The sequence below is a fragment of the Triticum aestivum genome, chromosome 4B (genome assembly GCF_018294505.1).
Source record: "Triticum aestivum cultivar Chinese Spring chromosome 4B, IWGSC CS RefSeq v2.1, whole genome shotgun sequence".
NCBI lineage: Eukaryota > Viridiplantae > Streptophyta > Magnoliopsida > Poales > Poaceae > Triticum > Triticum aestivum.
In genome coordinates this window covers 544583481-544596578 of record NC_057804.1, presented here as the reverse complement: position 1 = coordinate 544596578, position 13098 = coordinate 544583481, and the positions used below count along the sequence as shown (strand labels likewise).

Below are 13098 nucleotides of genomic sequence, written 5' to 3'. Positions count from 1 at the left end.
TAATGCTGAGGAAAAGATGGAACAATAGAAGGAGGAATCGCCAAGGTAGAATCGGGGGGTGGCGACGAAGAAGTCACCGGAGATGAAGGTGTAGAATCCGGTGACATGCTAGGCGAGGAGATCGGGGAAGATGGGGCTGCAAATCGACGAGAGGCGGAGAAGCAGAGGGAGTGGAATGAATAAATACAGGCTCGACGGGGGCGATAGGTGAGTCAGGAAAAGTGAGGAAAGAGATATCCTCCACTGAAAAAGTCGAGGAAGATGGGCGTGGGTAGAAGGGACGAGACTCATCAAAAGTCACGTCTCGAGAGATACGCATCCGACAACTGATAGGATCCCAACAACGATAGCCCTTATGCTCATCACTGTAGCCTAAGAAGACACACTCAACAGACTGAGCGGTCAGTTTGGTGCGTTCGCGAGGGGCAAGAAGAACATAACAAACACAACTAAACAAGCGAAGCATCGAATAATCGGGGGAATGATCAAAAAGACGCTCGAAAGGAACACCACCCTGTAGAGCAGCGGAAGGTTGTATATTGATAAGATAGGTGGAGGTGGAGACGGCCTCAGCCCAAAAATGAGGCGGGAGAGAGGCAGCAATCATCAATGCACGAGCCGTCTCAAGAAGATGTCGATGCTTGCGCTCAGCCACACCATTCTGAGCATGAGCACCAGGACAAGAGAATTGAGAGAGAGTCCCTTGCTCAGCGAGAACACCACGCAACATCTTAGAGATATACTCACCAGCGGAGTCAGCACGAAAAACACAAATGGGTGAAGAGAACTGAGTATGAACCATGGCAGCAAAACGCTTATAAATAGACAACACCTCACTACGAGAAGTCATGAAATAAAGCCATGTGTAACGAGAGAAATCATCTACGAAAATAATATAGTATTTATACCTTTCGAAGCGAAAGGAGCCGGACCCCATACATCAGAATGGACCAAATCGAACGGGCGGTTAGACACTGACTCACTATGTGAATATGGTAACTGAATCTGCTTACCTAGACGACAACCCTGACAATCTAAAGAGACATCTCCTGAGACAGACCCCAGAAGACCTCGACGAACTAAAGACGACAAACGAGAACCACACAGATAACCAAGTCGATGATGCCACTGCTTGAAGGAACCAGTAACGGAGGCGACTGAAGCGGAAGAACTGGCGATGGTGGTGACAGCGGAAGGAACATGAAGCCAGTCCAACTCCCAAAGACCCTGAGAATCACGACGACGAGGGCCAGCCCCAACCAGAGTGTGCGTGTGACGGTCCTGGACAGAACAAGAGTCAACGTCAAGGATGACGCGACAACCAGAATCAGTAAGTTGACCAGCAGAAAACAGAAGTCGAGGAACATGAGCAACATCAGGAACAGAATAAGGAGTGGTAAGATTGCCTCTACTAACAACAGAAAGTGGAGTACCATCAGCAGTGAGAACATGAACAGAAGAATCCAGTGATCGAAGAGAGGACAAACTGGAAGAATGAGAAGACATATGAAAAGAAGCTCCAGAGTCCAGAACCCATGGGGATGTACCTGACTGTGTAGAGGGTGGTTGCTCAGTGCGAGAAGCATCAGTCACAGAACCAGCAGTACCCGCCGAGGAAGAACCTGAAGCCGCGAGCAGACACTTAAGTCTCAGAATATCCTGCTCAGTCAAAGCAATGGCTGAAGCTGTCGAGGTAGATGACGAAGTCCCTGAAGATGATGATCGCGCCTTGCGCATGTGTTTCCTCTTCGTGTAGCACTGGGACTCAATATAACCATCATTGTTGCAATAGTCGCAATGTGGACGGGGGCGACCTGAGCCTCCAGAAGGAGTGGGCAGGAGCGGCGGAGCACTCGAGCGAGAAGGGGTCGGTGCAGCAGGTGGCGTGGAAGGAGGCCGAGTAGCGAGCACAGAGGGAACCTCCAGCAAACCAGCACCACGTAAGCGAGTCTCCTCAGCACGAATCTCGGAAAGCGCCTCCATGAGAGAAATACGGCCATGAGCAAACAACTGAGCATGCCGGGGCTCAAACTCCTTACGGAGCCGAGACAGGAACTCGTAGACGCGGTGAAACTCCAAATTGGCCTGGACAGCCTGGCAACAGGGGCAAGTACGACAACCAGCACTGCGGAGAGAATCAAGCTGGCGCCAGATAGCAGAACTCTGTGCATAGAAGTCATCAACAGTAGAGTCACCCTGCTGAAGAGCATGCTCCTGACGGACCACAGAAAGGTATAAGGCATCACCAGAGGGCTGATAGCGCTGACGAAGACGGGTCCACATCTCAAAGACAGTAGGAAGACCCAGAAACTCAGAAGCAAACTGAGGCAGAACACTAGCAGTGAGAATAGCTGCAGCACGAGCATCATCATCAAGCCACTGGGTATAAACAGACAAAGCACCATGATACGTCTGAAGAGCCTCCTCATAAGCCAAAACCCTCTCTTCATAAGCACGATCAGCAGCCTCATCAGCAAGCTTAGCCGCATCCTTGGCAGCCTGATTAGCATCCGTAGGAAGAACCGGTGGAGTCGGCGGAGTAGGGGCCACCGGAGGAACCGGACGTGGCGGACAGCAGACCTCGCCAGAAAGAACACCCTAGAGACGGATGCCACGCATGTGAATGCGCATGAAGCCAGTGAACTCGGTGTAGTTAGTACCATCGAAGATCACCGGATAGCGAGGGACAGCAACATAGCCTGAGGATAGAGACATCGCACCCTTTTTTTTTATCTTTTTTTTTACAATCGCGTGGAAGCCCGATCCGATCTGGAGGGCAGAATCGAGCAGCTAGGCGACGGGGTCCGATCGGGAGGCGAGCAGGAAGAGGAGCAGCTCGGCAGCTGGTAATTTGGAGCAAGGCGTCACGTGAAGCTGGAGCTGGAGCGATCTGGAGTTCACGTGAAGCTGGAGCGACCTGGAGTGCACGTGAAGCTGGAGCGGTCTGGAGCGATCTGGAGGACACGCGGGTCGACCGCCTTGTCACGTGGGCTGGAACGCTTCGATCTGGCAAGACTGCGGGAGTCGCCGATCCAAGCGAGAGATAAAAAGGGGGGGCGCGAGCAACACCAGATCCGAGAGGACAACGAGCAGGCGACTGTGATCTGACTTCGAGTGCGATCGGGAGCGGAGAGAGAAGCAGCCGCGGCGCCACGGGAGGATCAATCACACGAGTTGCGGCGTGTAAAAAATTGACCTAGCTCTAATACCATGTTAGGAAAGCAACTTGTATTCCCATGAGGCCATAGGCCGATATATATACATGTACAGGTGTGGAACATATGCAGAAAACCCCTTATACAACGGGATTAATACAAAGGGGTACATGACTTAATATTATAACTAACAGTATGTACCTATTGTTCATTGCATTCGAGGGAGAGGACAACAAGAGTAAGAGAGCCTTGGGACACGAAGGCAGTAGCATGCAGCGCCAGGTCAAGCGCACCGACCTCGACGACAAGAGACCAACCAGTACACTTAACAAGAGTAAGAGAGCCTTGGGACAACATTCGATGAGGGCAGGATTTTATTTCCCTATCGTGTCTGATGATGTGTTCATGAGCTAATTTGTTCTTACAGTGGTTTCAATTTTATTTCTATCTCGCAGGATTTTGTTGCAACAACACAGTGCTGACAATTTTTGTTTTTGGAATTTGTCAATGAAATTCTGCTCGATCAGGTAAACCTTTTGTTTGGATTGTCGGCCGCCTTGTCTATATTTGTAGATACTGATTTTGTTGTTTGCTTAATGGCTCATTATTTCACAGGGTTCTTAAATATATGTTCACCAATTCAGATGAACCACTTATTTTATGTGCATACTGGATATTTGTCATATATGTAGAAGGTTCTACAATATATCAAAGAAAAACAAAACAGAGAGGATGCTGGGGCTCGGGCAAGGGAGGCTGCGCTCAGTGCAGTACTGCGGTCTTTTACTGCCCTTCACTGTTAATTAAATATATATTCTCTTCATAGTTCATACAGTTTTAGGCTTTTAGCAGTATGAAAAGTCACAGATAATGTGATGGTGACATTTGGGCTTATACAAGTGTTAGTTGCCCGCATGCATTTGAACGTTGCCTTGGCCACGATCCTTAAGCTTGTCAAAAGTTGTGGATCGATAGGCATTGACAAAAAAATATAAGCTCTATGTTCTGAAATACAGGTAGAGCAGGAGCTATAGCACCCCTAGAGAGATTGCGTTGATTGATTCTCATCGTATATATAACTCAACTATTTAAAGTATTCTATATACACTGAAATCGTGCTCATAGTTTTTTAAAGTATTCTATATGCACTGAAATCGAGCTCATATTTTTTTTATCATGTACCTTTTCTGTTAAAGATCATTACACTTCTCTTCAATACATCAATGTTACTTCCTGTTAGACTGTATTTACATGTGTATATTGTAACGTTGTATACCACCTCATTATATATATATGTGATAGGCCACCCCTAGAGGGTAGTGCCGGTTCCCCCCCAAAGCCTATTGTCTTACATGGTATCACGCTAGGTTACGTCCGCTTCCGCCTAAAAACCCTAAACCGCCGCCGCCGCCACCGCCGCCGCCGCCGCGCCCGCCGTCGCCGTCGCCCGACTGCTATGACGTCCGCCGCTGCGTCCGGCTCCACCGCCACCGGTTTTCTGCCGGCCTCCCTCGCGGCACTTCTCTCGAGGCCGCTGGATGCCGCCTCCCTTCAGGCGCCGATCGGGACACGGAGCGTCGGCTCCCTCTTCGCGCTCCCGCCGGCTGCTACTTCGCCCGGGCAGGCGCTTGTGGCCCACACCGCCGCCGCCCCGTCAACCGCGGCTGTCGCGCCCTCGGCCACTGCGCCGCTGGTGGCGGAGGACGTCGCGCTGGCAGGCTTCGCGGCGTCAACCGCGGCCATCGCGCCCTCTGTCACCGCGCCGGCTGCCCCTCTGACTGTCTCCACGGTGGTCTCACCTCAGCCAGTCTCCTCGATGGGATTGCAGCCGCCGCCGCCGTTTCACTTCGGCCATCTCATCACCATCAAGTTGTCGTCGGACAATTACATCTTCTGGCGCGCGCAGGTTCTTCCGCTTCTTGGGAGTCACTATCTGCTTGGCTATGTCGACGGCTCTCTCCCTTGCCCTCCTGCGCTGGTTGACAGCGTGCACGGTCCGGTCTATAATCCGGCTCACCGTGTCTGGACAGGGCAGGATCAGGCGAACCTCTCCTCCATCCAGGGGTCGCTCTCTCCGGCCGTTGCTGGGCTTGTTGTCTTCGCCAAGACGTCCCACGAGGCATGGACTATTCTTGAGCGCTCGTTTGCGGCACAGTCGCAGGCTCGTGTATCTGGGCTCCGTCGCCAACTTGGGGAGTGTCAGAAGCTTGACTCCACCGCCACTGAGTTCTACAACAAAGTCAAGAGTCTCGCCGACACGCTGGCCTCCATTGGACAGCCCCTCACCGACTCCGAGTTCAACTCGTTTATTGTCAATGGTCTTGATGAGGAGTATGACGCCCTAGTCGAGATCATCAATGAGAGGGGCAACTCCACGCCCATGCCAGCACACGAGGTCTTTTCACGCCTCCTGCTTACTGAGCAACGAGTCGAGACGCGCCGATCCAGGGGCAACGACGCCCTCTCGGCAAACGCCGCCACCAAGGGTGGTCGCTCCTCTGCTTCATCCAGGGCTCCTTCGGGGCAGTCACCACCACCCGCCTCGGCCCCTCCTCCTACTGCGACGCTACCAGGGGCTGGCGGTCCACGTGTGTGCCAGCTTTGTGGTCGCGATGGGCATTGGGCCTCGAAGTGTCACAAGCGCTTCCAGCGGGGTTTTCTTGGTCTCGGCAATGACGGGAAGGATACACGCAACTTTGCTCGTCAGGTCGCCATGGCTGATCGTCCGCCGCCGCAGAAGCCACAGGAACACACTCAGTCCTACTCCATTGATCCCCACTGGTACATGGACTCTGGGGCGACAGAGCACCTGACCAGTGAGATGGGGAAGCTTCACACTCGTGAACCCTACCATGGCTCCGACAAGATCCACACCGCCAATGGAGCAGGTATGCACATCTCTCATATTGGTCAAGCATCACTTCTCACTAGACATGCCAATAGGAGTCTTCAACTTCGCAATGTTCTTCGAGTTCCATCTGTGACACGTAATCTTCTTTCAGTTCCTAAACTCACTCGTGATAATAATGTGCTTTGTGAATTTCATCCTTTTGATCTTTTTATTAAGGATCGGGGCACGAGGGACATTCTTCTTAGTGGGCGGCTCTGCCAAGGTCTCTATCGTCTGGAGCATCCTGGCGTCGCTCGCGTCTTCAGTGGAGTTCGGGTATCTCCGTCACAGTGGCATGCTCGTCTTGGTCACCCGGCCACACCTATTGTCCGGCATGTTTTGCGTCGTCATGAGCTTCCTAGTGTGTCTAGTAATAAAGATGTAGCAGTGTGTGATGCTTGTCAGCAGGGGAAGAGTCATCAACTTCCTTTTTCGGAGTCCAGTCGTGAGGTGAAACATCCTTTAGAACCTGTGTTTTCAGATGTATGGGGTCCTGCTCAGACTTCTGTTAGTGGTCATAATTACTATATCAGTTTTGTTGATGCTTACAGTCGCTTTACCTGGCTTTATCTTATCAAATGTAAATCTGATGTGTTTGACATTTTTGTTCAGTTCCAAAAACATGTTGAACGCCTTCTCAAGCACAAAATTGTTCATGTTCAGTCGGACTGGGGTGGCGAGTATCGCAACCTCAACTCCTTCTTTCAGTCGCTTGGGATCACTCACCGTTTAGCATGTCCACATACACATCAGCAGAATGGTTCAGTAGAACGTAAGCATCGTCACATTGTTGAAGCTGGTCTGACTCTTTTGGCCCATGCATCTGTTTCATTTCGTTTTTGGAGTGATGCTTTCACCACTGCATGTTTTCTCATCAATCGTACTCCCACTCGTGTTTTGAATATGAAGACTCCCATTGAAGTTCTCCTTAATGAACAACCGGACTACACCTTTCTCAAGGTGTTTGGGTGTGCTTGCTGGCCCCATCTCCGTCCATATAACAAGCGTAAGCTCGAGTTTCGTTCCAAGAAGTGTGTTTTTCTTGGTTATAGCTCTCTTCATAAAGGATACAAATGTCTTCATGTGCCCACTAATCGTGTCTACATCTCTCGGGATGTTGTGTTTGATGAGCATGTTTTTCCCTTTGCCAAACTCCCTGTGTCCACTACCGAGCCACCTGTCATGCATTCATCCTCTGTTGCTTCTGACCAATTTGATGATGTTGCATATTCTCCTCTATTGTTGCCTAACCATGGTGCAGGCACTGGTCGTGGGGCTCGTTTGGAGATTCTGGAAGTGCCATCTTCCTCTTCGTCGCCATCGCCTTCATCCTCGGCACCTTCTGTTGTGCATGAGGAGCACATGGCGCCCCTGCATGGCCTCGGTTTCCGTGCTCATGCACGGCCGATCGACGTCCTGGCCCGGTCGCCTCTAGCTTCTGGGCTGCCTTCGCCATCGTCGCGCCCTGCAACCCCGCCGACTGGGCCGGCCTCCTCGGTCCCCGCCTCGCCCAGGGCGTCGGGGCAGTCATCACCAGGCCTGGCCTCGCCCGCCCCTGCCTCGCCCAGGGTGTCTGGGCCCTTCTCACCAGGGCCGGCCTCGCCTGCTCTCGCCTCACCAAGGCCGTCTGGGCCGGTGTCACCGGAGCTGGCCTCGCCCACTCTCGGTTCGCCCATGGCCTCTGAGCCCCTGTCGTCGGGCCAGTCTTCGCCATGCAGCCCGGAGTCGTCTGTCCCGAGCTCGCCTGAGGTGATTCCTGCATCTCCGGCGACCGTCACGTCTCCGTCACCTTCGCCTCCGCCGGCTCCTGCTGCTGCTCTACGTCCACATACGCGCAGTCGGAGTGGCATTTTTCAGCCTAAGCAACGTCACGATGGCACAGTTGCTTGGTTAGCGGCGTGCATGTCTGCTGCTCTCGCAGATCCATCCTCTGAGCCACGCACGTATCAAGCTGCTATGCGCATTCCTCATTGGAGAGAGGCCATGGAGCAGGAGTATCAAGCGCTTCTTCGCAATCAGACATGGACTCTTGTTCCTCCACAATCACGGGTAAATGTCATTGATTCCAAATGGGTTTTCAAAGTGAAGAGGCATTCTGATGGGTCCATTGAGCGCTATAAGGCTCGTCTGGTTGCTCGTGGTTTTCGACAGCGTTTTGGACTTGACTATGAAGACACCTTCAGTCCAGTGGTCAAGCCTACTACCATCAGACTTCTTCTCTCTCTGGCTGTTACTCGAGGTTGGTTTCTTCGTCAGCTTGATGTTCAAAATGCTTTTCTTCATGGTGTCTTGGCGGAGGAGGTTTACATGCGCCAGCCTCCGGGTTTCTCTGATCCGGATCGCCCTGATCATCTCTGTCGTCTGTCCAAGACAATTTATGGTCTGAAGCAGGCTCCTCGTGCTTGGCATGCTCGTCTTGCAATGGCTCTTCGTGCTCATGGTTTTGCATCATCAACTGCTGACTCCTCATTGTTTCTTCTTCAAAGGCCTGAGGTTACTATGTACTTGTTGGTCTATGTAGATGATATCATTTTGGTCAGCTCCTCTCAGTCGGCTGCTACTGCGCTTGTTCGCTCACTTGGTGCTGATTTTGCGGTCAAGGACCTTGGGAAGCTTCATTACTTTCTTGGTGTGGAGGTTACTTCTCGTGATGCTGGCCTTGTTATGACGCAGAAGAAGTACTCTCTGGATTTGTTGCAGCGAGCTGGGATGCTTAAGTGCAAACCGACGACTACACCCATGTCTACCACTGATAAGCTCAATGCTGTTGATGGTGTGCTTCTTTCTTCTTCTGATGCGACAGAGTACAGGAGTATTGTTGGTGGGCTCCAGTACTTGACGATCACGCGACCAGACATTTCCTATGCTGTTAACCGAGTCTGCCAGTATCTGCAGTCACCCCGTGACACTCATTGGTCTGCTGTTAAGCGGATTTTGCGCTATATTCGTTTCACGGTGGCTCATGGTTTGCATATTCAGCCGTCTGACTCTGGTTGTCTTTCAGCATATTCTGATGCAGACTGGGCTGGCAATCCGGATGACAGGCGATCCACGGGGGGTTATGCTGTCTTCTTTGGCTCTAACCTGATTTCCTGGAGTGCTCGGAAACAGGCTACTGTCTCGCGTAGCAGTACTGAGGCTGAGTATAAGGCTGTGGCCAATGCCACATCAGAGATCATCTGGGTACAGTCCTTGCTTCAGGAGTTAAGTATACCCCAATCACAGCCTCCTGTTCTTTGGTGTGATAACATCGGTGCTACATACCTTTCTGCAAATCCGGTATTCCATGCCCGAACGAAACACATTGAAGTTGACTATCACTTTGTGCGTGAACGTGTCTCTCAGAAGCAACTACAGATCAAGTTTATTTCTTCCAAGGATCAACTTGCTGATATCTTCACCAAGCCATTGCCTTTGCCACAGTTTGAGACTTGCAGGCGCAATCTTACCCTTCTAGATTCATTAGAAAGTGGCTAAGATTGAGGGAGGGTGTTAGACTGTATTTACATGTGTATATTGTAACGTTGTATACCACCTCATTATATATATATGTGATAGGCCACCCCTAGAGGGTAGTGCCGGTTCCCCCCCAAAGCCTATTGTCTTACACTTCCAAAGCAGAGTCCCTCCTAGAGGACAGTTTCTTTTATCAGAAGGGTGAGTGTGTTGTATATTTTTCTGTCCACTAAATCAACTACTTCTGGTTACATATTGTGACAGAATTAAGTAGGCATATGCTTATTCGTTGATTCTTATACCGAAACTGAATTGGTATTGTGTTAATACATTATAGTCATCCTTGAAGGACATGTGTTTTATTGCCATGCATGCTTAATAATTGCTTGCTGAAGCATTGGTCCTAATTTTTACCATGGGTTTCGCTGGCGTTGCGTTTTCTTTTTGTATATGGTTGCTGCAGTGGCCATTGAATAGTGATTCTATCCATTAGTAGTATCTTGTCATTATGAAAGTTTGTGTATTTTTTGTACATATGAAGGTTTGTGTATTTTGTTCTCAGCTGCGTTGCTACATATAAATTTGAGGCAAATGATGATACGGTTCAGACTCACCCTTTTCTGATTTTATCTTGTCATTATGAAGGTTTGTGTATTTGTTTTTGTGCTGCATATAAATTTGAGGAGAATGATTTTATGGTTCAAAGAGACAGTCTAATCATATTTGAGCTGCCAGCTTGCTTCAGCCATGTGATACCGGAGCCTGAGGTTGACAGTGGCCAAATGACTGAACTTGTTCGCAACATTAATAGTAGTAGTCTTGATAAACATAGCATTCCTCACCTTTTTGTACCGTTCGCCTGTTTGCATGTTCATAACAGGGGAATTTAGTCCAAGTGTTATTGGTTCACTTGCTACAGGTGGAATATATCTTTGGTGTTATTGAATCTTTAACCAAGACATGGCTGGAGGCTGGAGCACACTAATCCTGATCGAATTGGTCATCTCACTTTATAGGAGGAGTAATTGGTGAGATTTTTTCGGTCTCTTGTATTTTACTTTCCAGAAAATCTGCATGATGGTACTCAAAATTTATGAATGGTTTTATTGGTATGTCATGGTGTGGATCGAGATGATGTTTAGTAGACTCCCTCATCACCTTGGCAGTGCTATTGATCGCTCACAGCTTGAATCTGAATGTGCTTCTTCCAGTCTATGCTCCCTCTCTTTGGTTCATTGGCCTCCCAAGACTACTTTGGTATGAAAGTAAAGCCTTCACTTACTGCCAGTGTAATTTTGGCTATTTTTTTTTCGTTTCATTAAACATATACGTTTCTGGAGTGATCTTCATAACATACACAGTAAAATTTGTTTTTCTCACAAGTTGGATCACCGCATAACTTATTGGTGGTTGCACTAGCTGAGCTTATGTTATAAGTTCTGGTGCGCATTGTATATCATAGATAAAGTGTATGTAATCTTCTTGGTGAGTAGGTTTTAGAATGATATAAAATTTAAATAATCGAGCTAGCGTTATAATGCTTCAGGTTTTTTCTTTCAATCAATTAACTTTTAACTGCTCACTAATTGGTGCCCATGCATGTTCTGTTTTATTTTATTCACTTCATTAAACATATAAGTTTCTGGAGTGATCTTCATAACATACAGAGTCAAATTTGTTTTTCTCACAAGCTGGATCATCGCATAACTTATTGGCGGTTGCACTAGCTGAACTTTGTTATAAGTTCTGGTGCGCATTGTATATAATAGATACAGTGTATGTAATCTTCTTGGTGAGTAGGTTTTAGAATTATATAAATTTTAAAGAATTGAAGCTAGCATTATAATGCTTCAGGTTTTTTCTTTCAATCAATTAACTTTTAACTGCTCACTAATTGGTGCCCATGCATGTTCTGTTACAATTGAAGGTAATTTACAAGAAATGTAGATGTTTCCTAGCAGGAATTCCATACCATTTCATGGCCATTGAAACTTGCCTATTAACCACGAGAAACCACTTTAGCTCTCTGTGTACGTTGATCATTGTAGTGCAGTGTTTGATATGTTGCTAATAGCCTTTCCCTTGGCTCTTCCTCTCTATTTAGTTATTCCTCGAATCAAGTGCATGGTTATTTTGCTATTGCAGGTTTTGTTATTGTTATAATTGTTTACTCACTTTGTTCTAGGATATAAAGGCATATTAGTTATTCCTTTATCATGCCTATAATGTTCTAAACTTTGAAATCATATGGGATAAAGATCACGTCTCTTTTTATTTTGACATGGCCACCTTTATCGTTATACAGTATTTTTTATGAAAAACAATGCAGATATTATTTACAGGTGCAAATTTGTATCAGGACTTGAAAATTTGTATTCACTGCATGTTCTCTTATATACTCTGTCATGGTGTACTTCATTTTAAGCTTCAGAACTAGGAGATTGGTTTAGAGGTTATGTGCCTTTGTTTTGTAGTAGTAAGTTGTGGATGTCAATGTCAGTTCTTCTGCTGCAAAGTTGGGGAAAGAATGGCAGTGCAATCATGTTTCCTCCGAGCACACAACATCACAGACGTGACGATGAAGCAATGACATTGTCTGGCTATTCATACAATTCTATAGAAGATGCAATGGACGTTGCAGCTGCTCGAGTAATGAAATATATGGAGACCATGCGTGCCAAGGTATTGAAAGACTATAGTTACAACGAGCTGCAACAAACAAAGGAAAGAGAACTGCATCTGATTGGTTTGTCGGGACAAAGAAAAAGAAATCAAAGAACAGGCTCTGAAGATTAGAGAACTTAGCAAAGACTTTGCAGACTACTTATATCAGGTTAAAAGCACTTCTTCTGAGATTCACCACCCAGCTAAACGAAGTGTATGCTCAGCCAATTCCATAAGTGGTCGCGAGCTCGACAAAGCGGCTATAGATATTCACAATGCAAATGCTCATCTTGGCCAGTTGAGTGAAAACTCTATGCAGGTAATCCAAAACACATCGGTATATCCACTTAGGAGAGGATCTACTTCCACAGCCTATGTGCCTTCAGAAGATGCCGATACTACCAGCTACAACAGCCTTCTTTGAATATCAAGTGATTACCTTTGTCTAGAGAAGATCACTGCCATAGTTCATCTGTCAGTCTTTCCAGAGCTTCTATCCTGTTGATGGACTTTGAACTTAAGCTATCCCCGGCTATGTATGTTAGTTGCGGCAATCGCATGTATATAGATTAAACCATCAGCTACGTTCTATGCATTGTAATATATAACGCTATGTAACATCATATCCAAGTATCATTTTCCTTATGCTTCAAAAATTTATGATTGGTCTCTTAATATTCTTATTTGCTTGGTTCAGATGCTTGGTTTCCTCCCGGTCTTTGCGCCAGGTGCGACAATGTGGATGAAGCGTGTGTTGCATCTAAAAAAAATCCATGTTCTTGCTGGAGCTACCTACTGCTTCAATGACTACCTATAATCTTAGACAGGCTCTTCTAAAGAATAAGTTTCAACATATATCTATCTACACATGCCATTTTATAATTTGATCATTGCTTTCACATGAATATGCTATGTGGAATGTGAAGCATTGAT

At 47.6% G+C, this 13098-nt stretch overlaps 1 long non-coding RNA gene across 2 annotated transcripts; it reads left to right on the top strand.

The window, feature by feature from the left end:
• The first annotated feature begins 2438 nt into the window (after positions 1-2438).
• LOC123093189 (uncharacterized) lies at positions 2439-12848 on the top strand. 2 transcript variants are annotated; one of them, XR_006445142.1, is made up of 4 exons: positions 2439-3489; positions 3611-3682; positions 3771-3933; positions 10421-12848. It is a non-coding gene; the product is annotated as an uncharacterized lncRNA (long non-coding RNA). The 2 variants fall into 2 exon arrangements; XR_006445143.1 differs by lacking the exon at positions 3771-3933.
• The last annotated feature ends 250 nt before the right edge of the window (positions 12849-13098 follow it).